This window comes from Macrotis lagotis, chromosome 3 (genome assembly GCF_037893015.1).
Source record: "Macrotis lagotis isolate mMagLag1 chromosome 3, bilby.v1.9.chrom.fasta, whole genome shotgun sequence".
NCBI lineage: Eukaryota > Metazoa > Chordata > Mammalia > Peramelemorphia > Peramelidae > Macrotis > Macrotis lagotis.
In genome coordinates, this window is record NC_133660.1 from 90,513,707 (window position 1) to 90,539,508 (window position 25,802).

Sequence of the window (25,802 nt, forward strand, 5' to 3'; positions counted from 1 at the left end):
GTTGTATACAATGCTCCCAAAATTTTGTATCAGTGTTGGCTTTTGCAAGGATGCCGTCCACCTGTGGGTTTTGGTTAAGATCCTAGAGAAGTAAACTTCATTTATAGAACTAATTTTGTTATTTCATTTTTAGCCTTAAGAAAATTATGGTTAACAAGTTCAGAAATGCAGAGGTAAAGAATCTTTCCGAAATATGTTTTTTTGTTGGCAAAGTTTTTCCTTCTAAGCTACCTAAGTACAATCACAGACTCTGAAGTACATATAATACATATTTAAGAAAATATAAATACACTGAAAATTGTGAGTCAATGACCTGAACACTAAATTGTCTGCATTACATTCCCTTTTTTCCTTCTCTTTCCCATTCCTGTGAATATCTATCTTTATTGTCTACAACCTCTCTCAGTTGAGACTGTGGTGGAAATAGGGTAAGTAGTTTCTTCTTCCCTACTGAGCCAAGGTTTTTTTTTTTAAATCTCCCTTTCATTTCTTCCCCTATGTTATTCACCCATGAGGAGGCAATAGTTATTGGAAAACTCTCTCAATGGTACTGAAAATCTCTGGCTTGCCTATACTTTAGATATATAAAATAAGCTTAAAATGAATATTTGACTAAATTAACCATCCTTTATCTGATCAAAATATAAAAATTTCTCTCCCATCATTTCCCCAGTCATTTCATATATTTAACCTTCCTTCCAGCATTACAAAGATATTCCTTAAGATAATTTGTTTTGTCCCAAACAAAAGTTCTCTAGGTTGATCTACAGTAATAGGGATCATCTTTGTTTATTTTCTCTCTATTACATATTCAGACCATAACATTGTAACATTTGACTACAGTAATTTTCTGTGGGAGAGCATTATTACCTTTAGACATCATATTACCCCTGGTGAACAACAATAACAAAATCTTTTTATTTTATATTCTAATTCATGTATTTGACATTCTTTTACTGACTAATCAAAAAGAAAAAGTAAAATCCCAGACAGGACTAATAACAACTAGGTTTTCTAGTGGCAACAGCCAAAATCTGAAGTGAAGCAGTTTAATTCTGCATCAGCAAGACTACATTACTTTTAACTTGGGAAAACTAAAACTTGGAGTGGATTTCAAGCCCATTTTGGTTTGGTGAATACTCAAAAGAAACAAAGTACCTTACCTGAAAGCTTGCCCAAATCAGAATCCTACCTATCTGTGGCTCCAAGGTGACTTCATGAATGAATAAGTTTTATTCACCAAACTAGAGATCAGAGACAGATAGGAAGCAAAGGGAATTGTGCTGGTGCCTAACCCATTGTCCAAAGACTATGGTTAGTCTAAGTCACTTTCTCTCATCATATTCCACTTCTGACACCACTCACTGGAAATCAAAAGTCATGACTTTAGAAGACATGAGTAATAGCTTGATTATTTATTTGTTTGTTTGTTTGTTTTAGGTTTTTGCAAGGCAAATGGGGTTAAGTGACTTGCCCAAGGCCACACAGCTAAGTAATTATTAAGTATCTGAGACCAGATTTGAACCCAGGTACTCCTGACTCCAGGGCCAGTGCTTTATCCACTGCGCCCGCCACCTAGCTGCCCCAATAGCTTGATTTATTACAAAAGAAAGGCACATGTAGATAGAAAATTCCTTATATCAAACGTATAAGAGATGAGCAATACAGGCAAAGCCTTGAATATTTATGTTGCAGTAAGAATGGGAGGTTGGAAGAGGAAAAGAGAGGGAAAAAGGAAAATTCCTTAGAGTCAAATAATGAAAAAAGTGAAGTATGACAGAGGTTCTCTTAAGAAATAGACCCTGAGTGGTTTTCCTTATCTGAAACATCACAGCTTATCAAATAGTTTAAAAGTCTGGATTGTAGCTAGTCCTCTTCAAAAGCATGAAGAATTTAATAGAGTCAGGTGCCTTTTATATTAGTTCAGAGGGGCTTCATTTCTGGAAAATAGGACAACTAAAGAAAAGATTATCAATGGACTCCACAAAACTCATTACTAATCAGATTATATTTACCTTTCATAGAAAATAATTCATCCTCTCATGCATATCTTTAAGGCAACTGAATGAATTTAGGTGGACCTTACTTCCTTAACATTAATAAGCTTATTTATAATGTGAGCCCATTTACAAACTTTCCTATCCTAACTAGATATAAAGCTAGTTCTACCTCAATATCTCACAGTTTCCAGGTTTAAGTATTATAGAACTTAAATCATACCACTAGCAGAATTAAAACAAACTTATAACCATGTCAATCAGCAAGTCTCAAACATTTAATCAGATATAACAATGAGGAATTATTGAAACCATTATTATAATCCTAGTGAAATAAAATACACAACAAAAATAACTAGCAGTCTTTAGTCAACTTCATAACACACTAAATTTATAACCTAACAATATAAATTATAAGTAATTCCTCTATATTGTTGCTAACATGTTTTACAATATAAGAGTGTAATTAATTTTACATTAACAGTACTAGGAAATACATAATGTCCATCTGAACTTGAGAGAAATCAGCTAATATAGTAAAATTGAGTTTTTTAATTGGGGCAGGTGAGTTGCAGTGGGGATACCAATGAGGAGTGTTAGGGGCCATGAGGAGGGGGATGGAAACAGGGTCTATTTAGGATACTAAGGCAGAAGTGATGGAACAATCCTAATTCCCTGACTCCCTCACAAGTATACTTTGGGATAAAACTCATAAACTAAGGACTCTAACTAAACTTTTGAGAGAAAGAACCCACAAAGGGACCCAGTGAGGCAGTTCTCCTACTCAAGGTAACCTGGAAAAGAGCAGAAAGGCTCTGCTCCCTAGGATCAGAGGGGCAGCCCGCTGGAGGGGTGGCCCGCCAGAGTGAAAGAACTTCAGCCTCCCAGAGGCAGCCCCAGGGCTCTGGGACCCGCAGCCCACAGCAGCGGGGGGAGTCTCCTGAACTGTACACCAGGGAGCACCGGGCACAAAGTGGGGGAACAGTGGGGGACCTCTGCCAGAGTGAGCACTTGGAGCCCAGCCCTCAGGGCACACAGCAAGCAGCTTGGTCTTTCAGCAGCCCAGACCCAGAAACAGAAGCAGGTGGAGCCAGTAAGCGGGAGCCCCCAGGACATGAGCGCATTGAGCTGAGAGAGGGGAGTGAAGAGAGAGAGAGACTGCCGAGCTCTGTCCTCTGCCCCTGGAACAGGACTCTGGAGCTCTGACCACATTCAGATCCTGATCCCAGTCTAGGCCCCTCCATAGAACAACAGGGCCCCTCCACCTCGGCCCCATGGCAGAGGGGGGCACTTATGGTCATTCACAGACCAGGAGGGAGGACAGAGCCTCACACACTGAGACCCTTGTGAGAGTGTCCCAAAAGCTTAGGAAGCACCCCAAACCAGGCCCAGGCTGGGAAAATGAGCAAGCAGAGAAACAAAAGGAAGACTATTGAGAAATATTTTGCAAATGAGCCCAAGAAGGATCAAAATACTCAGTCTGAAGATGAGGAAGCACAATCTCCTGCATCTAAAGACTCCAAGAAAAAACAGAAATTAGGCTCAGGCTATGACAGAGCTCACAAAAGACTTTGAAAATCAAATGAGGGAGTTGGAAGAAAAACTGGGAAAAGAAAGGAGAGAGATGCAGGAAAAACATGAAAATGAAGTCAGCAGCTTAGTCAAGGAAATCCAAAAAAATGCTGAAGAAAATAGCATGCTAAAAACCAGCTTAGGTCAAATGGATAAAACAGTTCAAAAAGTTATTGAGGAGAAGAATGCTTTAAAAAGCAAAATTGGCCAGATGGAAAAAGAGATAAGAAAACTCTCTGAGAACAAATCCTTCAGACAAAGAATAGAATTGAGTGAGATTGATGAATTTACCAGAAATCAGGAATCAATACTTCAAAACCAAAAAAATGAAAAATTAGAAGAAAATGTGATATATCTCATTGAAAAAACAACTGATATGGAAAACAGACTTAGGAAAGATAATTTAAAAATTATTGGAATACCTGAAAGTCATGATCAGGAAAAGAGCCTTGACATCATTTTCAAAGAATTACTACAGGAAAATTGCCCTGATATTCTAGAAGCAGAGGGCAAAATAGAAATGGAGAGAATCCACCAATCCCCCCAAGAAAGAGATCCCAAAAAACCAACCCCTAGGAATATTATAGCCAAGTTCCAGAACTCCCAAGTCAAAGAGAAAATATTACAAGCAGCCAGAAGGACACAGTTCAAATATCGTGGAGCTTCAGTCAGGATCACACAGGACTTAGCAGCAGCTACATTGGAAGCTCATAGGGCTTGGAATACAATATACCGGAAAGCAAAAGAGCTTAGAATGCAGCCAAGAATGAACTACCCAGCAAGGCTGAATGTCCTCTTCCAGGGAAAAAGAGGGACTTTCAATGAACCAGGGGAATTTGAAAGGTTCCTTTTGGAATGGCCAGAGCTGAACAGAAGGTTTGATCTTCAGATACAGGACTCAGGTGAAGCATGGAGATTGGAGGAGAGGGGGGAAATATGAGGGACTTAATGAGGATGAACTGCATGTATAGAAAAATGATACTGAAAATATTCATATGAACCTTCTCAGTTAATAGAGCAGGTAGAGGGAGCTTTTATAGTTGAAGCACAGGAGAAACCTGAATTCGAAGATAAAATATGGTGTAAAAATGGAGTCAACAGAAAAAAAGGGAAATGGAATGGGAGAAAGAAAAAGGAGAGGGGGAATAGTCCAAGATATTTCACATAATAAGATTTTTTTATTACAATGAGCTATTGCAATGATATGGAAGGGTGAGGCAAGGGGGAATGAGAGAACCTTTGCTCTCATCAGAGATGGCTAGGAGAGGAAACAACAAATATATTCAATGGGGTATAGGCATCTGGAGTAAGAAGGAGCAGGGAGCAGAGGGAAGGGGTGGGGATGTGAATAAAGGAGGAGAAGATGGACCATGGGGGGAGAGTGGTCAGATATAACACATTTTCTTTTTTACTTCTTGGGATTGGAAGGCCTGCCCAGGACCATAGGGCCAGGTGGGTTCTGGGCCTAAGGGGTGGTATGGGGGCTCAGGACTTCTTAGCCCCAGGACCAGGAATCTGTCTGCTGCGCCACTCAGCGACCCTACAGCTGAGTCAGAGTGAAAGGAGAGAGAAAATATAGTACATGGTAATGGAGAAATAAGAAAGGAGAGAGTTGCGATCAGCAATGGCAACGTTGGAAAAATATAGAAGTAACTTTTGTGATGGACTTGTCATAAAGAATGTGATCCACTTGTGACAGAGTTGTTGGTGTTGGAACAAAGACTAAAGCACAGTTTTTGTTATTATTATTTGGGGGAGGGTGCAGGGCAAGTGGGGCTGGGTGGTCTGCCTGGGGCCACATAGCAGGGTGATCTTTGGGTGTCTGGGGCCGGATTTGGACCCATGTGCTCCCGGCTCAAGGGCCAATGCTCTGTCTGCCACCCAGCTACCCCTACAATTATTACTATTTTATTTTATTTTGGGTCTTTTTTTTTCTTCGTTTTGGTTTTCGCAGGGCATTTGGGATCTGGTGGCTTGCATGTCACATGGCTGGGTGATTGTTGGGTTTACGAGGCTGGATATGGACTTGGGTACTCATGGTTCCAGGGCTGGTGCTTCGTCCATTGCGCCACCTGGCTATACCTACAATTATTACTATTTATTTTTTTAATTTTTTTTCCCCTCCCCTTTACTTTTTTCGCCCAAGCAAGTCTATCTATATTCATGGGGGGAGGGGTATTTTGTTTACTTGTAAACAAGAATATTTTATTAATGTAAAAATATATTTATACAAAATGAGAATAAAAAATAAATTTAAAAAATAAAAAATAAAAATAATTTGTAAAAAAAAAACCAAGTATACTTTGATCTAGCTCTTGTTTAGACCAGTCAATAAGAAAACCACACCACCAAGTTGTTGAGCAGGAACCAGGATCATAAATCATAGAAGGGACTTACCTTGGAGCAGCACCTGTTCACTACCCTTCTTTACTGTTCTTTGGATGAACTCAAGCTAAGTATAGTATCATTATCATAGATTAATATACCACTAAGTGGACTTTTCTACATGCAATCTGTGTAACCACATGTGCAGTTCCATTATCTTCTCAAAACCCTGGAAATACACTATCTTTTTCCAAGGTTACATAGCTATCAAATTTTCTGATCCATACATTTTCCTAACTTTGTCTTAATGCCAAGTAGTGAAGTATAGTTTGACTTACCTCATTTAAAATAAAACCAGAATCAATTCAACTATGCTTGGATCTATATTCCCAAACTTATCATTCAGAATACTTAATGATTTAAATTATTTGGCATTATTTTTATATAACTTGTAGACTCTAATATTCATCCAAAAAGAGGACTATCCTTAAGACCACGTTTTTCTCATTTAGTTTCAGCCCATATTTGATCAAATCAAATCTGGGTTTTACAACTATGAATGGCAACTTGTAAAATTTCAAAATTTTCTGACAGAGCTTCAAGAATGAAAGGTCATTGTTAACAATCAGCTTATTCTAAAGACTGCCCTAAAGAACCTACTTGTGTACTTGTTCCCACGGACTTACTTGACACTTTCATGTTCACATCCCCCATTTTGGAGTCCAGGAACTTCCACCTGCCTGCCATAAAAAATAATCACAAACTCCTGCCCAAATTTCTTAGGGAGAGTGAGGGAGATGTCAAAGTGAGTCATGATGAGCAGAACCCTTATGAACTAGTGATTCCTTCACTGCCTCCCTGACCTGCAGGTAGATTTTGAGGACTGAAAATAATCTCATCAGGGAAAGTGATATCAGAAATTTGGGTTGGTGCAAGCTAGGGTAAAGACTGTTGGCAGGGTAAATATGACCAGTCCCCCAGCCATCTCTACCTCTGTCTCTTCACCTGGAGAGGTCAAAAGAACCAGAGCAACCATGATCTGGGGGAAGAGGGAGGGTACAGGGATACCATGCAGATCACTTGGAATACTTTCACGATCAACAACTCTGAGGAGACAGTTATGGCACTAAAAGAGAAGCTTAAATCTGAAAAGGGAAATAATGCCTTTTCAGGAGCAAGCCTAAAATTAATTTATGTAGGCAAAATCATTAACAATGATAGTACTCTTAAGGACACAAAAATTGATGAGAAGAACTTCATTGTGGTTATGATAACAAATCCCAAAGTAGAAGCTACTTCAATACTATTCCCCACTTCAACTCAGCAATCAAATCCTTCTACCACTACTCCAGTTAGTGCACCTATAACAGCATCTGTGTCTCAAACCTGTTAGGAACCATTCTGTATGGGAGCATTGTAAATTATATTCACCTGGTATCCTTGAACACCAGAATTTTATCTTACTAAGTGCCATGGGAATGAGAGTGAATTAGAGACTAGAAAGGTATTTAAGCACTAGTGTTTTGGTGAGTAAACAGAGCACTTGGAGCTCTTAATGGAGTACATGTCTCTTGTCCCTCCAACACTTGCCTAGGGAAGATTGAGGGAGTCCAGGATAGGGACTCTACACAAGCCCCAACGCCTTCCCTGCCTTGGTTCCCACCCTTACATCTATATCTGTCACACTAATACCAGCTTATGAACCTATGCCTAACTAGTGCTCTTAAGGAAGAGAAACCAGCAGAGAAGCCAGTGGAAGTTCCTAGTGGTATTAGCCCAACATCTGACAGACTTTATGGATATACAGAGTCTTGTTTTAATGAATGCCATTATGCCGTCCACTCTTAAATAATGAAGATATTTCCACATCCTAGCCAACAATCCATACTAACAATTGTTTTGCTGATGTGGATTCAGTAATTACTCACTTGTTCCAAGTCCTCCTGTGTGGCAACTTTAATGATTCTAAGAAAATCAGGAAAGGAAGGAAGAAAGAAAGAGAACTTTAAGTCTTTTATTCATTAGAATTTATTCCTTTCATGCACTGGAAAAGTCATCATACTCTCATTCGAAATCCATTTGCATATTAGAGACCAGAGTTTTTGATAACAGCAAGAAGTGACAACAAAATATAATATAAATAACAAAAGGCAGGCAGAGGAATTGAAAGGGGGAAAAAAGTACAACCATTTAAAGACAGATAATCCTGCAAACCTCTGGGATTGTGCTAATATTCTTCCTGTAGTCCTAGTACAGTATATTAATAATTGATATGCATCATTATTGTCCTAAATCAAAGAAAATGTTTAGTATATTCTGTTTAAGGTACATGATGGAAGACATCAGAAAAGTCTGGAAAGACTTGAATGAACTAATGTTAAGTGAGCAGAACCAGGAGAACACTGTACACATTAACAGCAACATTGTGTGATAATCAACTATTATGAATTTAATTACTCTCACCAGTTCAGTGACAAAGGACAATTCTAAAATATTTGTGATGAAAAATAACACCCACATCCAGAGGGAAAAAACATGGAATGCTTTTTTTCCCTTCCCCTCCTTTTATTCTGATCCTTCTTTCACAATCTAATATGCAATTATGTACAACATGATTGTACTTGTATAATCTTATATCAAATGATTTACTATCCAAGGGTCGGGGAAGAGAAGGATGGAAAGGAGAAAAACCTTATGAAAATGAATGGCAAAAACTATCTTTAAACATAACTGAAAAAATAAATAAAAATAAAAACAAAAAAGGAAGACTTCTATCTAAAACAGTTAATTTTTTAAAAATTGATATGGTGAACCTAAAGTATCCAGAAATTAACATGTGAGATACTTCATTTATCTGAGAGTGAATATATAGCCTATTTTTCTTGGTTGAAGTCTTATAGAATTTGTCAGTTTAATAAGAATACTACTTTTGATAAAGTATTTCAGCATTTCTATTTAAAAAGCTGTTAAATTGAAAAACATTCATTATTTTCAAAAAAAGAATTGGGGGTGGCTAGGTGGCACAGTGGATAAAGCACTGGGCCCTAGAGTCAGGAGTACCTGAGTTCAAATCCAGCCTCAGAGACTTAATAATTACCTAGCTGTGTGGCCTTGGGCAAGCCACTTTAACCCTATTGCCTTGCAAAACCTTAAAAAAATAGTTCCTAGGATAGTAACCTACATCTTATACATTGATTGTTGACATGTTGCATTGAGATAATTAAGACCACAATAAAGAAACTTTTATCAAAATATATCTTAAAAGACAAAAATTTATTCTTGCATTTTTAAACACATTGCTCTGACACCAGTGGGCAGTTGTAGGGATACCCACAGGTTTGCAATGGAGATCTTGACCTTAATAATTTGCAGAGGGTTTTGGGCATAAGGCAAAAGAATTTTAAAAAGAGAAGAAGAAGACTCATGAAAGTCATGTTTAGGGTAGGGAATCATTTAGGAAGATGCTAAGGCTACCCTGAAACCTCAACTCCCCTCAACACACACAATAACTTTTAAAATTTAGAGACTTTGACATCTAGTGAATATGTCCCCAACCTTAAGGCTAATATGAGTTTATTTAAGTAATTGTGGCTAGAACCTCAGGTTTTAGGAGAGCCAAAATAAAAAAATTCTATTTCCAAAACCATATCACATATCTCCAAGTGACCTCCTTGAATAAATTTCCCTTGTTTTAGAACCAAAAAATTCTGTTTGATGGTCGAGAAGCCAGACAGTTCCCAAGATTTGAATTGAACATAATTTACAGAATTTAGTTTGGGGGTTCAATTAAACCTGGACTTACAAATTTCCAGTAGTTAAATTTTAGTCAAAGCAATAAGAAAACTTGCCCTCTAGTTGTTACTTCTCTGAATTAGAAAGCATTTTCTTTCCATACCCAGCTTCAGTTACTCAATTAGCATTTATTAAATTCCTTTTCATCAGAAAGGGTAGCTATTCAACTTTGAAAATTGGTGGAGGGGCAGCTAGGTGGCCAGGGGATAGAGTATCAGACTTGGAGTCAGGAAGACCTGAATTCAAATGTGACCTCAGCCTGTGTTACCTTGGGCAAGTCACTTAACCTCATTGCCTTAAATAAATAAAATTTTTAAAAAAGAAAATTGGTGGGGGAATGAGAAATAAAGAGACTTTCTGGAGAGAAGTAGGGGCTAGGATATTGAAGTCTGAAAAAAAAAAGCCATTTTCAAAATCCTCAGCCCTTACCCCTCCCCCTTTCATGTATTTATTACTACATCATTACCTGTGTCAGGGTTCTTATGGTGAATTAGAGAATTAGTGAATTAGAACCTGGGCTGAGATTTTCTACTCTGAAATGACAGCCTGATCTTTCTCCAATTCTGTCCCTCCTGTTCATCCTTTCCTCTGTCTTGTTCTTCTTCATAGAAAGTGTATTAAATAATGTCCAAATTTAGAGAATTCACCACAAATGTTCACAGGTCCTTTACTGTACCTGACCTGGTTGTAGAGCATTCCAAGCTTGTAGTGGTTTGATCAGCCACAGTTGGATATATTTTAACTTGAATTGTGCTGTCTCTTTAGTCCTCTTCAAGAATGAAGGACAATGGGCAGCTAGGTGTTGAAGTAGATAGAGCACTGGCCCTGGAGTCAGGAGTCCCTGAGTTCAAAATCAGCCTCAGACACTTAATAATTACCTAGTTGTGTGGCCTTGGGCAAGCCACTTAACCCCATTTGCCTTGCAAAAAAAATAAATAAATAAATAAACCTAAAAATAAAAGAAGAATGAAGGACAACAACCTACCATAAAGTAATCTATGTGTTCATATGTGCTCAATGGACACATTATGCCAGCAAGGATATCAGTTATACAAATGTTCTCATGTCTCTGGCAAGGATTGATTAACAAGGTGAGAACAAATGATTTGTTTATCTTCAGGCCTGATTGGATCTAAACCAGTATATTGCTTTGTATTTTTGCACAGTTTATTATAGAAATGATTAAGATTTTTACCTTCTTGAACTGTTCAGTTCAATGCACAAATATTCCTTCCTTCAAGAAGCAGTTTGTCAGGCCTTGTGGAATCTTCTGTAAGCATCAGGGTAATTGTCATTCCATTGTGGATTTTGAAGAGATTGGAGCTACCTCTAAGGTCAAGCACCGCCCCTTCCACCCAAACTAACATTTATTGCTTCTATGACTGCTTATCCTTGATTTGGGAAAAGCAGAGTCACCATTAAATTGGTTATATCTTTCCAAGTAGATTTGCAGTCTTTAAAGACAGCATTAAAATGATTTCTTTTTCTTCCTGAATCTTCATCAAACCTAGTAATGTTACTTCTCCAGGTGGAGAGATCAGAATGTTTGAAAGGTTTACATCATCTAACAGAAATTTTTAGGTAACCTAATTACTTTTAAAATTTTCCCTTTTCCCTGGTTAAGTTAGGTATTCTGAGGGAATTTCTTTTGTTGTGCAATTTTGACTATTCATAGTTCCCATTATAAAAACAAAATCCTGAAAACACACAAAAGACTGGACTAAATAAGTGCACAGAAACAAAATAAACAAAGACTCAATGAATAGTCTAAAAAGATTACTTCTCCTGATCCTCTTTGTGGAGAATTTAAAGATCTGTTTTGCTGATTCAAATTTTAATTAGCTCAGGCATGGGAAATGATTTCCTATTAAAAAATTTAAAAGCACAGTAACTTAAAACAAAACCTTTCCCTCAGAAGACACTATTTCTAATTTAGCCACTATTGCGATAATCCAGGTATGAGATGATGAGGGTCTACATCAGAGTAGTAGCCATGTCAGGGTCAGGGAGGGGTGAGGGGAGCAGAACTTTCATGAAAATTATATCTGTCTCAAGATAGAATGGGAAGCCTTGGAAGATAATGAATTTCTCTTTACTAGAGTTCTTCAATAACAACCTTTTAAAGGGTATGTTATATAGATAATTCTTTTTCATGTATATCTGCACTAGATTACCTCTGGAGCCAGGTACATTACCAATCTTCCTTACTTTTTTTTTTGATACTCTATTCTAATGACTCCAGAAGAGAAAGTGAGATTGATGACTTTTTACAGCTCTGCCTCACTTAAATCCAATTCATGTGCAATACATGATATCACCCTCATGATAGCCCTCTTCAGAATCTGTGAGGACTAGTATCATATGGGGACCCAATCTCCTCCACCTCTTTTCCTCTTCCTCCCTCCACCTCTTCTCACACTCCCCCTCGCCCCTTCCACTTCTGAAATAATCAGGTACAGCCTAAGAAATAGAGTGGTGCATCAATGGAATATCTTAGGTAAACAATACAAAGTACTAAATGACCATAATAATCTAGAATTTGATAAATCCAAACATTCAAGCTTTGGTGATAAGAACTCAACATTTGACAAAAGTTGCTGGGGAAATTGTAAAGTAGTTTGGCCAAAATTAGAAATAGACTAATATTTCACACTGAATTTTAAAACAATAACATAAACACAGATATGTTTATGTGTATGTATATATAAACATACGCATGCATATATGTATGTATGTATTCTAGGCATACAGGTGATTGGTGTGGGGGCTTACTGAGTCTTTTTCAGGGATGCTGGTTTATCTTTGGGGTTGCCAAACTTTCACCTGTGATTCCAAGAAAGTATAACATACTCAATGGCTACATCTGGTAAAACTTGACAGCAATTTGAGAATAACTGACAGATTTCAAACCTATTGATGAGTTAAGGGAATAGCTACCCCAATCATGTAAAGACTTTCCCAGTGGAATAAGCAGATGAGAACACTTTGCTCTAAAGGTCATTAAGTTAGCTGAAGCAAGCATTATGGAATAGAGAACTTAGTCACATATCGAAGATGTTGAGGTCATCCCCTGAATCCTGGGTCATTGTCAGTCATCTTGACTTCTGCCTTGCCACTAGATTTTGTGCAACTCTGCTTCACTCAAACCCAATTCACACACAAATCAAGATATCACCCCCATGATATCATTTGTTCTCTTCAAAAATGGATGAATATGGAAATACTTTAGTTCTATGAAAGCTCCCCCTCTGAATCCAAATTGTGGCATAGAGTCACTTCTGAGTGCTGAAAGCTATTCCAAAGAAGTTCAAACTCTCACAAGCCTTGCCAATATGGAAAGAGCTGTCAACTCTTGTCAAGGGATCCTGTAGCTAAGATCAAAGTCAGAGTTGGTCACTAGGTGATGGTCATATCAACTCTCAAAGGCAATCTGTTAACTGCAGAGGGTTTGCTAGCAGTGCTATTAGAGGGAGTGTCTACTTAAATAAAATGGTATTTTGGAAGCATTAAAAGGAACCTGGAATCAGATCCTCCCAAATATAGCTTATTTCTTGCCCTTCATTCTAGATATTTTCTGCTGATGATGTCAATTGTGACTTGATATTCCACATGATGTCAATAATTTTATAAAGTATTTTTTGTACATATGCTAGAATTTGCTTTGTAAGTCTACGCTATTTGCACCAGAAAAAATTTTAAGACTAAAAAATTGAAATAAAAAATTTAAAGCTAACTTTTCAGTGTTGCTTAGCAAGAATTTCCCTGTTCATCTAATCAGAGTGGATGGTTTCATATAATGAATACATATATGTAATGCATATATATAATATGTAATATGAAGCTGCACCTTCTTTTTTGACTTGTGACTTGATGCAGCTGTTCAAAAGATGCCATTCTCCCTTAGAGAAATGAGAAGATGCATCATCTTTCCTGTAAACAAAAGTGAATAAGGGATTTTGCTATTCTTAAATAGTGCACACCAACAGTTTTCCAGCTGTTGCCTTTGTTGTAATCATATCCTTTGATCAATTCTAGTGATTGTCATGGACAGATGTTACATGCTACCAAAATAATCTCTCTCTCCATGGGATATATATATATATATATATATATATATATATATATATATATATATATATATATATAAAGACATAGAAGCAGAATTTGCTTTAAAATGCTTTGTTATGTAATCTAATCTGATCCCTTTAACTTGTAGAAAAATCATGTCTATTTAAAAAAAAAAGTAAGATTGCTTTGGGTTGATAACAACTTAGAGTGAGGTCTTTAGTTCAGTACCCTAGGTCTCTGTCATTTCATTTTTACAACAGTCTTGTGTGGTAAGCCCTTTTTTATTATCCCCATTTTAAGGTTGGAGAAACTAAAATAGATACTGTTGACCTCTAATAATTAATATCGAAGATCACTGGGTGTGTTAGCAAACCATTGGGAAAATTCATGTGTGAAGTCCTAGCAAAACTGATAAGGAGCCATCCCTTTTGGGAGGAATTATTTCTTCTGACATGTTGTCCTGAGGGGTGTGTCTGATATTCCCTCATCCTAGGTTAGAGACCACTCCCTTCCTTTGTGGCTAGATCCTGGTTTCTGATAGTAGAAGGAATAAAAAACTCTTTTCAAAATTGTATCTTTGGGAGTTGGGGATCTATAGTCAGAGACCCCCCCTCATGCCTACAAAATCTGTGAATTTAGAGAAATATTAATAAATATAGGTGTGAACCGAATTCTGTTTTGTTCTTTCTTAAGGATTAGGTCATACTCTGAAGTTTTACTTATATTTAATTTACTTATTATTTTCAAAACCAAACTCTCTAAGGATCACTCCTCATTTTGGGGGTGCCATCTAAATTTTAATATCGTATTATAGGAGTGCCTGTTTTCCTACTTTGCTTCTCTCACCTCCCATTTCTCCAATTCCACTCTTCTTCTGCTGCTGTTACTGTTGTCTCTGGCCCCTTCCCTGCTCCTTTCAAAAGTCTACCACCACCCAGATTAAGGACTAGAAGGAGAAGTGAGTATAATTTATTTTTAATTTTGAAAACTATTAATTAGGTAATCAAGCAATTTGTAGGTTTCATAGTAGCCAAAACACCACTTTTGTTACAAGGTATCTTCTGTTGAAGTCTTTGTGTCTTCTAAAAATTTTTGCAGTAACTAAAGAACTCATCATTTTTTTTTTTAGGTTTTAGCAAGGCAAATGTGGTTAAGTGGCTTGCCCAAGGCCATACAGCTAGGTAATTATTAAGTGTCTGAGGCCAGATTTGAATTCAGGTCCTCTTGACTCTAGGATTGGTGCTCTATCTACTGCACCACCTATCCACCCCTTGCAGTAATTAAGAGAAAAGGATTTGTCCCACAAACTCCTTTCTAGGACTAGGAATTGACAATGAAAATTTCTGTCTCCTTTTGGGAGAAAGAGAGACTTGAAGCTCTTTGATCTTCTAGAGAATACCTGAATTTTGTAAAATGCAAATTAATGGAGAGAATCCCCTGGGTTTGGGAAAGTAGATTTCTAGTATGATGAATGTGTGTGCAGACTGGGATTTGGTTGAAATATAAAGTAAAGAGAAAGAAAGAAAAGGCTTGAATGAAAATATAGAAGGCAGTTAAGAAGATTTGAAGATAAATTCAGAAAAATACCCTGGGATGGAGCAAGCCCTTGTGCTCCAAGCCCCTCCCATCCCTGGAGAGGCACTATGGGTGGCTTTGTGATAGCTTCAGATTGCATGCTGAGAAAGAGAAAAGTTGACTTTATTTTAAATAAAAATATTGAGAATGATAATCTTGTAGTTTGAGTTCAGTTAAAATAGAGGAATTCCATAGCAATCAGTCTGTAATTAGCTTTAATCTCAGAGTAAAGGTTAGACCATCTGATTAAGCAACCTCTCCTAAAATTTAAGGAATAATTTTGTATGAAGCACTTAAAATTTTGGATGAAATCTTAAATTTTTCAGACTGTTTGTAAAACTTTATATGAATTTCCTAGAATTTTATAGTTTTAAATACCTGGGAGAATGGGAATGAGGAAGTCTTGAGTGATTCAATCAGCTCTTTATCTGATAAATCTCAAAGGCAGAAACAGGGGATCCTAGCTCTTTAAGGAAAAGACTATTCAGAACTGGCAATTGTTACCAGCTGTTTCAAGTCCCTGTTATTTTGATATCATTGGCAGTAGTTTACCTGGAAGTAATAAATCCCATGATATGAAATGCTTGGAATAAATAATCAGTGTACTAAATAAATGAGATTATAAATTGAGTTTCTGTATAATATTTGTATTGATCCAGGTGCAAATGAATTTATTCTGGTCTCATTTTAAGTGAAATTATTATTATTATTATTATTATTATTATTATTATTATTATATTAAGAAACTTGTTAATTGTGTGATTCTAAACCAAGTTATCCTAGTTATATGATTTGTAAAGGGAATAATAATATCCATCTCCCTGGGTTCTAATGAGGACCACATGACTGTAAAATTCTAAGCATAAGGGAAATTCTATATAAATGTTACATGTTTTTAAAATTTTTATCTTTATTTAGATTTAATTACTTCATAATTTGACATGTTTTTATTAGTAAATCCAATGTTCTTGAGAAAATCTGTGTAAGGTAATTTAGAAGTATATTTAGTTAAATTAATGTCACCTATTTTGGTTATTAATGAGTTTGGTATCAAGTTTTAAATATTTCATTTAAATTTTCTTAAATTTGGTATACGATTTATCAGTTATGATTATTGATAAGGCAATTTCTCTTACATTCTGGGTTTTGTGCAATTAAAAATTGTATTGTTGAAAACAAAAGTAAAGAATGAATGGGTGAAGCTGTTAGATAGGATATTCCTGCTGACCATATGCTGTAATATTCAAAAATATTGTAATTTAAGAAATTGTAAATTTCTAACCCTTGCCTTTATTAGATGGAAAATTCATCTAAAATTATTAAGCTATTACTTATGAAAATTATGAGAATCAATCAAGTTATTTGAAGTTACATAGATATTTTAAAAAGGAAAATTGGTAATTATCCAAAGAAAAAGAAAATCTTGTAATCCATATGTTCTATAAAAATATACTCCTTTCAACAGTCCTGATAGAATTACAGTTCTTAAGAGACATAAACGTCTTCACATCATAATTGATTTATACTCTCTTCTGTACCTTCCCTCCAGCTGTCCCAATAGAAATACAATTCTCATGAGTTAAAGTACTATCACACCTTGATCAATTTATATGTACACCTTCTAAGTTATGCCATTAGAAATACTCTCTAATTATGTTCCTTCCCTCCAGTTGTCCCATTAGAAATACCCTCTAATTATATTCCTTTCAAATGTCATAAAGGAAATACAATTCTCAAGAGCTACAGGTGTTATCTTCCCATTTAGTCATATTGACACTTTTTTCCTTTCCATTTGTCTTTTTTACAGATCTCTTGAATCCTGTATTTGAAGATCAATTTTTTTTTCTGTTGAATTCTGGTCTTTTTTTTTACCAGGTAAGTTTGAAATATCCTCTATTTTGTTGAAAATCCCATCTTTTCCCTTGAAAGAATATGCTGAATTTTGGAGGGTAGTTGATTCTTGGTTGTAATTCAAGCTTCTTTACTCTCCAGAATATCATATTCCATGACCTCTGATCCTTTACTGTTGAAATTGATAAATCTTATATAATCCTGACTATGGCTTTCTGGTATTTAAATTGCTTCTTTTTTGGCAGCTTGCAGTATTTTCTCCATTAGCTGAGAATTGTAGAATTTGACTATAATATTCCTTGGAGTTTTTATTTTGGAATCTCTGGAGATGATTGGTAGATTCTTCCAAGAACTATTTTATCTTATTATGATAGAATATTTGGGGAATTTACCATTATAATTTCCTACATGATATTGTTCAGGTTCATTAGCTGATCATGGCTTTCAGGTAGACCAATAATTTATAAATTATATCTTCTGGATTTATTTTTCAGAAAAGAATATATATACTTTTCCCAATATATACTTTACATTTACTTCTATTTTTCCCCAGCCTTTTTTTAAAGAGAATTTTTTGTCTCATACAGTCATTAGTTTCAATTTGTCCAATTTTAATTCTTAGGGTTTTATTTTCTTCAATTAGCTTTTATATTTTCCTTTATTCGATTGGTTAATTTAACGTTTAGATGAGGTTTTCCATGTTCAGTTGCTTAATTTTACTTTTTTGAAAAGTTTCATTCCTTTTCCATCTGGCCAATTTTACTTTTAAATGTATTATTTTCTTCAGTCAATTTTTTCATAATTGTCCATTTATTTTCTCCATTTTTTTCTTCCTTTCTTTGGTTTTTAAAATCCTTATTGATTTCTCCCAAGAAGTCTTTTTGGATTTGATACAAATTTGAAAATCCCTTTAAAGCTTCACATATGGAGATAGTGTCACCGTTTTACTCTTATGAGATGGCGCTTTTATCATCCTTCTCAGAATGGTAGCACTTTATGGTTTGTACTTTTTTGATCATTTTTGCTCATTTTGATAGTTGAGCTCTGCTCCTGAGACAAAGGTAGCAAAGTCTCAAACTTTTTGTGATGATGCCCTAGTATACTGCTTGCCTATGGCTTTGCCTATGGCAGTTTGTTCTCTATATAAAGGTAACCCATGCCATCTGGTGCCCTAGAGTTCCTGGGACTTAAACTTTTGTCTTCCGTACTGGAGTTGGGGCCCTCATTTCTAGCCTGCTGCATTGCTGACTTGCTAAACCCAGATCTGAGCTCTACTTTGACTAAGAGCCTTTTACTGGCTTTCAGGTCTCCTTCTGCCTATAACTGTCCTTTTACCCATGTGAGACTGACTTTTACTGGAGTTATTCCATGATATCTTAAGTTGAGAAGTTGTTTCATTCTGTTTTTTATGGGGGTTATTTTTTGACTTGAAAATATTTAAAGGCTTCATTTAAAATTGTTTTGGGAAAAGCTCTCAGAGCTTCCTAGCTTTACACTGCCATCTTGACCCTGTCCCCTCAGTTCAACCCTGGAGTTTCATTATTAAATTTACTATGCCCTTGGACCACTTTTTTAAAATGTATTTATTTATTTATTTTGAATTTTACAATTTTCTCCCTAATCTCACTTCCTTCCCCCCCCCACCCTGTCCCACATAGAAGGCAGTCTGTTAGTCTTTACATTGTTTCCATGGTATGCACTGATATCCTTAAGGGAAAAAAAAATAAAGTGTAAGAGATAGAAAATTACACAATAAGGTAATGGATTTTTTTTTAAATTAAAGGTAATAGTCTTTGGTCTTTGTTCAAACTCCACAATTCTTTCTCTGGATACAGATGTATTCTCTATCACAGATATCCCAAAATTGTGTCTGATTGCTGAACTGATGGAATGAGCAAGTCCCTTAAGTTTGATCATCAACCCCATGTTGTTGTTAGGGTGTACAATGTTGTTCTGGTTCTGCTCATCTTACCCAGCATCAGTTCATGTAAAGCTTTCCAGGTTTCCCTGAATTCCCATCCCTCCTGGTTTCTAATAGAACAATAGTGCTCCATCACATACATATACTACAGTTTATTAAGCCATTCCCCAATTGATGGACATTCACTAAATTTCCAATTCTTTGCCACCACAAACAGGGCTGCCATGAATATTTTTGAACAAGTGATGTTTTTACCCTTTTTCATCATCTCTTCAGGGTATAGACCCAGTAGTGGTATTGCTGGATCAAAGGATAAGCACATTTTTGTTGCCCTTTGGGCATAATTCCAAATTGCTCTCCGGAAAGGTTGAATGAGTTCACAGCTCCATCAACAATGTATTAGTGCCTTGGACCATTTTTAAATGGGTACTTTCAGAAAAACAGAATCAAGCAGCTTAATGTCTCAGATTGAAAGTTGGTAATCTTGCTGATTGATCTGAATCTACTACAATACCAGGACCTGAGATAAGATTCAATTCCTAAGTTATCTTACTTTTTCAAAATAATGTGATTATACAAAGAAAAATCAGTTTGTGAAATAAAAGGTGTAAATTTCTTAAGTTATAAGATTAATGCTAAGAACTTCTTTTGTTGTTCTAAGAAATGACTTTTCAGTACAGAAATGTTATATTAGTGAAGAGTGATAATTGATGTTGTCACCTCAATTGTATATCTGATTTTTTGCTGTTTAATATGAAATTAAAATATGTGCAGAAATGTATGCAAAAGTTTGTCTATAGCTAATAACTGAATATATTTTACTACAGACAATGTTTTCTAAAATAATAATATTCTATTTGGGAATATCATATTTAAAAATCCAAGTCTTTGTTGTTTGTTATTAAGCATCTTAAAGCAAAATCATTTGTGCAGTGTTTATAAGATATATTGTGATTTTTATGTGATTATAGATCAACCAAAATTTTCATTGTGGAAAATAAATTCTAGAGCACTGGAACACAAATCAATGTGAAACAATTTTCTAGCCTAAGAAAACTTGAAAGTTCAGCTCGAAAGGACTGTTGCACTGGGGTGAGAGAGAAGGACAGTCCAGCTCTGGCTTAGCACAGACTGGTCCCAAATTTCCAGATCTCTCAGCTCCCTGAAACCAAAGAAAACTTGGAAGGTCAGCAGGAAATGTCTGTCTCACCCAGGTAACAGTGGAGCACAGACCAGAGAGTGGCAACACAAATCTGGCCTCAGTAAACCAGGAGGAGGTCATAGGAACTACTGAATCAGCAATGGCAACAGATGCTTCCAGAACTCTCAACTAACACACACATACAGTAAGGATCAGAAGGAGATTACAGGGGTCACTTTGCTAGCACTGAAATGGGACCCTGTTTCTTTGCCTATACCCAGATCTGTACTGCATTTCTGGTTGGTAGTCCCTGGGATGGAATGAGCAGTAGCACAGCAGAGCTTGCTGCTATAGCAGAGTAAGGACTCTCCTCACAATTACAAGGCACAAATGAGTACTTTTAATAACTCACAGACCAGAGTGAAGACCAGGAATAGTAAACATCTCTCCTTAAATGTTATCACTTTTTAAGAATTGCAAATTTGAAGGTCCTCTCTGAAAATAGCTATACAAAATTCAACCCTGGAAGCAAAGCCTTACTTTAACAAAAAGTTAAAAATCAATTCATAGACTGGGAAAATGAGAAAACAGCAGAAAAAAAAAACAGACAGTAGAACATTATTATAATGATAAGGAAGATCAAAACACACACTCAGTCAAAACTCCTATATCCAAAGACTTCAAGGAAAATATGAACTGGCTTGAGGCCATGGAAGAGTTTAAAAAGTATTTTGTAAATCAAATAAGAGAGGTAGGGGAGAAATTGGGAAGAGAAATGAGGGTGATGCAAGAAAATCATGAGAAAAAAGAGAGTCAACAGCTTGGTAAAGGAGACCCAAAAAGATACTGAAGAAAATAACATCTTAAAAGCCAGACTAAGTCAAATAATAAAATAAGTACAAAAAGTGAATGAGGAAAAAGAATGCCTTAAAAAGCAGAATTAGCTAAATGGAAAAAAAAATTGGCAAAAATTCCCTGAAGAAAATTCCTTTAAAAGTAGAATTAAGGGGGCAGCTATTAAGGATAGAACACTGGTCCTGGAGTCAGGAGGACTGAATTCAAATCCAGCTTCAGATCCTTAATAATTACCTAGTTGTGTGATCTTGGGCAAGCCACTTAATACCATTGCCTTGTTAAAAAAAAAAAAAACAAAAAAAGTAGAATTAACCAATGGAAAAGGAGGTAGTAAAGTTCACTGAAGTAATTCCTAAAAAATTAGAATTGAGCAAATGAAAGCTAATGACTTAGTGAGAAATCAATAAATAATAAAAGAAATGAAAAGAAATAAAATAGAAGACAATGTCAAATATCTAATTGGAAAAAAAACTGAGTTGGAAAATAGATTCAGGGGCAATAATTTAGAAATTATTAGATTTCCTGAAAGCTATGATTAAAAAAAAAAGAGCTCAGAGGCAGCTAGATGGCACTGTGAATAGAGCACTAGCCCTGGAGTCAGGAGGACCTGAGTTCAAATGTGACCTCAGACACTTAATGATTACCTAGCCATGTGGCCTTGGGCAAGTCACTTAACCTCATTGCCTTGAAAAAAAAACAAAAAACAAAAACAAAAACAAAACAAAAAAGAGTCATCTTTCAAGAAATTATCAAGGAAAACTGCTCTGACATACTAGAACTAAAGGGTAAAATAGAAATGGAGATAATTCACCAATTACCACCTTGGGAAAGAGATTCTAAAAGGAAAGCTTCCAGTAATATTATAGCCAAATTCTATAACTCCAAGGTCTTGGAGAAAATATTGAAGTTAGACATAGTAACAAATCAAGTTTCATGAAATTATAGCCTAGATAATACATAATTTAGCAACTTCTACATAAAATATTATAGGGTTTGGAATACGATATTCTGGAAGGCAAAGCTTGGATTACAACCAAATATCAACTACCTAATAAAATTGAGAATACTCTTTCAGGGGAAAAAAATGTACATTCAATGAAATAGAGGACTTTTAAACTTTTCTGATGAAAAGATCAGAGATAAATAGAAAATTTGATCTTCATATACATAAGACTCAAGAGAAGCATAAAAAGGTAAACAGGAAAGGGAAATCATTTGATGAGGTTGAACTGTTTATATTTCAACATGGGAAGATAATATAAAAGAAGTATATATAAATAAGAGCACCCAGGTATGAGTAGAAAAATGAAGAGATGATATCTAAAAAAATAAAATTAAGTATTTGGAGAAGAATGTACTGGGAGATTGGAAAAGGGGGAGGTAAAATGATATTGAAATATCTACTATAAAAGAGATAATAAAAAGCTTTTACAGGGGAGAGGAAGAGAGGAGGGTAAAAGGGAGTGAGTGAACCTTACTCTCATCAGAATTGATCCAAAGGGGCAATAACATACACAGTCAATTGGGCATAAAACTCTGTCTTACCCTACACTTAAGTGGGGGGGAACTGGAATTAGAGAAATGAGAGGTTGGGAGTAAGAATCATAGAACAGAGAACAGTTTAGGGGAGGGGTAATCAAACAAAATACTTTGGGTGAGGGATAGGGAAAGGAGAGAGAGAGAATAGAATGAACAAGGTGGGGACAATAGGATGAGAGAAGCAATAGTAACTTAAAAATTTTTTGAAGCAAGTTTCTCTGCTAAATGTCTCATTTCTTAAAAATAATCAAGAAGAGCCATTCCCTAATTGATAAATGATAAAGAGATATGTTCAGATGAGGTTATCAATGCTATCTAAAACCTTATAAAATTGTTTTAATTCATTATTTTTTTTTTAGGTCTTTGCAAGGCAAATGGGGTTAAGTGGCTTGCCCAAGGCCATACAGCTAGGTAATTATTAAGTGTCTGAGGCTGGATTTGGACTCAGGTACTCCTGAATCCAGGGCTGGTGCTCTATCCACTGTGTCACCTAGCCACCCCCCTAATTCATTATTAATTGGACAAATGCAAATTAAAACAATTCTGAGATATTACATCATACCTATTAGATTGACTAATAGAACAGACAAGGAAAATGGCAAATGTTTAAGGGGGTGTAGGGAAAATGTGATATTAATGTACTATTCATGGAATTGTGAACTGATTCAACTATTCTATGCATCAATTTGAAACTATGCCTAAAGAGTTATAAAGCCATGCACATCCTTTGACCTAGCAACCTAACTACTAGATCTGTATCCTCCCAAAGAGATAAAAAACAAAAGTGAAAAGGATCTATATGTATAAAGATATTTATAGAAGTTCTTTTCTGATGAAAAGAAATTGGAAATTGAGGGAATGTCCAATTTGGTATGTGATTATGATGGAATACTATTCTGCTCTAAAAAATGATGAGAAGATGTGCTCAGAAAAATCTGGCATTATTTACATGAGCTGATGCAAAGTTAAATGAACTGGGTATGCAATAACTGCAATATTGAAAGATGATCAGCTATGAATGACTTAACTTTTCTCATCAATACGGTGTCCCAAGATAACTCTAAAGAATTATCTATCTGCAGAGAAAGAACTGATGGTATATGAATACATATTTAAGCATATTTTTAACTTTATTTTTCTTGAGGTTTGGGGGGGGATAAGGAAACTATGTTTTCCCTTACAACATGATTATTATGGAAATGTTTTGCATGACTACACATTTATAGCCTACATCAAATTGCTTGCTCTCTCATTAAAGGGTGGGAGGGTGTTACGAAGGGAGAGAATTTGGAACTCAGAGTTTTAAAAATGAATGTTAAAAAAAATGTTTTTACTTGTAACTGGAGAAAAATAAAACACTCAAAAAAATAAGAATAAAATAGGAAAAAAAATTATCCCAGTACATTTCTTTTTCAAACATTGACTCCATCTTTATATTTTACCCTTATATTCAGCTCCTTCCTGTGCCTTGTCTATATATGCTCTAATAAATAAGAAGATTCATGTGAGTTATCAGTATTATCTTCCCATGCAGGAATACAAGCAGTTCAACATCATTAAAATCTTCATAATTTTCCCTTCCCATCCACCTTCTCCATGCTTCACTTTAGTCTTGCATTTGAAGATCAAACTTTCTGTTGAGCTTTGGTCATTTCAACAGGGAAGTTTGAAAGGCCCCTATTTCATTGAATGTCCATCTTTTCCCCTGAAATAAGATGTTCAGTTTTGATGGGTAGTTGATTCTTGGTTGTAATCCAAGCTCTCTTGCCTTCCAGAATATCATATTACAAATCCTAGGAACCCTTAATGTAGACACTGCTAAATTCTGTGTAATCTGTGTAATCCTGACTGTAGTACCATGATAATTGAATTATTTCTTTCTAGGTTGCTTATAATATTTTCTCTTTAACTTGAGAGTTCTGGAATTTGGTTGTAATGTTCCTGGATATCAGGGCAATATTCCTAGAGAATTTCTTGAAAAATGAAGTCTAGGCTCTTTTCCTGGTCATGACTTTTAGGCAGCCCCATAATTTTTAAATTATCTCTTCTAGATCTGTTTTTTTGTTTTTCCAGTAAGATATAGTTCACATTTTCTTCTACTTTTGCATATTTTGGTTTTGTTTTGTTTCTTGATTTCTCGCAAAGTCATCAGTTTCCCTTAATTCCATTTTACATTTGAAGGAATTATTTTCTACAGAGAGATTTTGTATTTCCTTTTTCCTATCTGGCCAACTCTGCTTTTTAAGGTATTCTTCACCTCATTGCCCTTTTGAACTGCTTTTTTTCCCATTTGACCTAAACTGGTTTTTAACATGGTCTATGGGCTGAACTCTCTGGAAGCAACTATTGAGTGGCTCTGCAGGTTCCCAGGGAGGGACTGCGCTGGGGCCTCCACTGAGGCCTGTGCTTACCTGAACTCCAGGCTCATTCTAGTGTGGCAGAGTTTTCCTGCTGACCTTCCAAGTTGCCTTTGCAATCCCTGGCCTGAGAGGTCTAGAAACCATTCCCACTGTCTTTGACACAGGTGTCTCCTGGGACTCAAGCACCCTGTGAGCTGTTCCTGGAAGTTTGAAGTTTCTGGCTGTGGCCCCAACTGCACTGAGGCCCCTTTCAGCCACCGTGGAATAGACCTTTCTCGTGGATCTCCCAAGTTGTCTTCAGCTAGGAAATTGTTTCTCTCAGTCTTTCTGTAGGTTCTGCCACTCTAGAATTTGTTTAATCATAATTTTTCAGTTTCTAATAATAGAAACACAAGTTTTGATCTGTTTATTAGCAAGGAAAAATATGTTTAGATTTTTTTTAACATCTCTCCAAGCTGAGAAGACCTGCTCTGAGCCCACACCTAAATCACAAGACCACATTAGATGTTTCTAGAAGAAAGGAATTTGCTTCAATGTCCTCTCACCTTTTATTTGTAAGATCCACTTATCTCAGGAGATTATTCCCTTTGATAATGTGAAAACCCTGGTTTAGCAGCATTTTGCTTCAAGGTAGCCCACTTTATTCTTTTATTTATCCCTTCACCTTTCTTCCTAGAATGAGGAGACCTGGGAAGTCTCCGTAGTTTATTTTTATAGAACTTACAATGGGACTCCATTAAATCTGATGATTACAGCAAGCTAGACAAGCTTTGCTTGAAGGTGTGACTATGTGCAGTATGTTCACT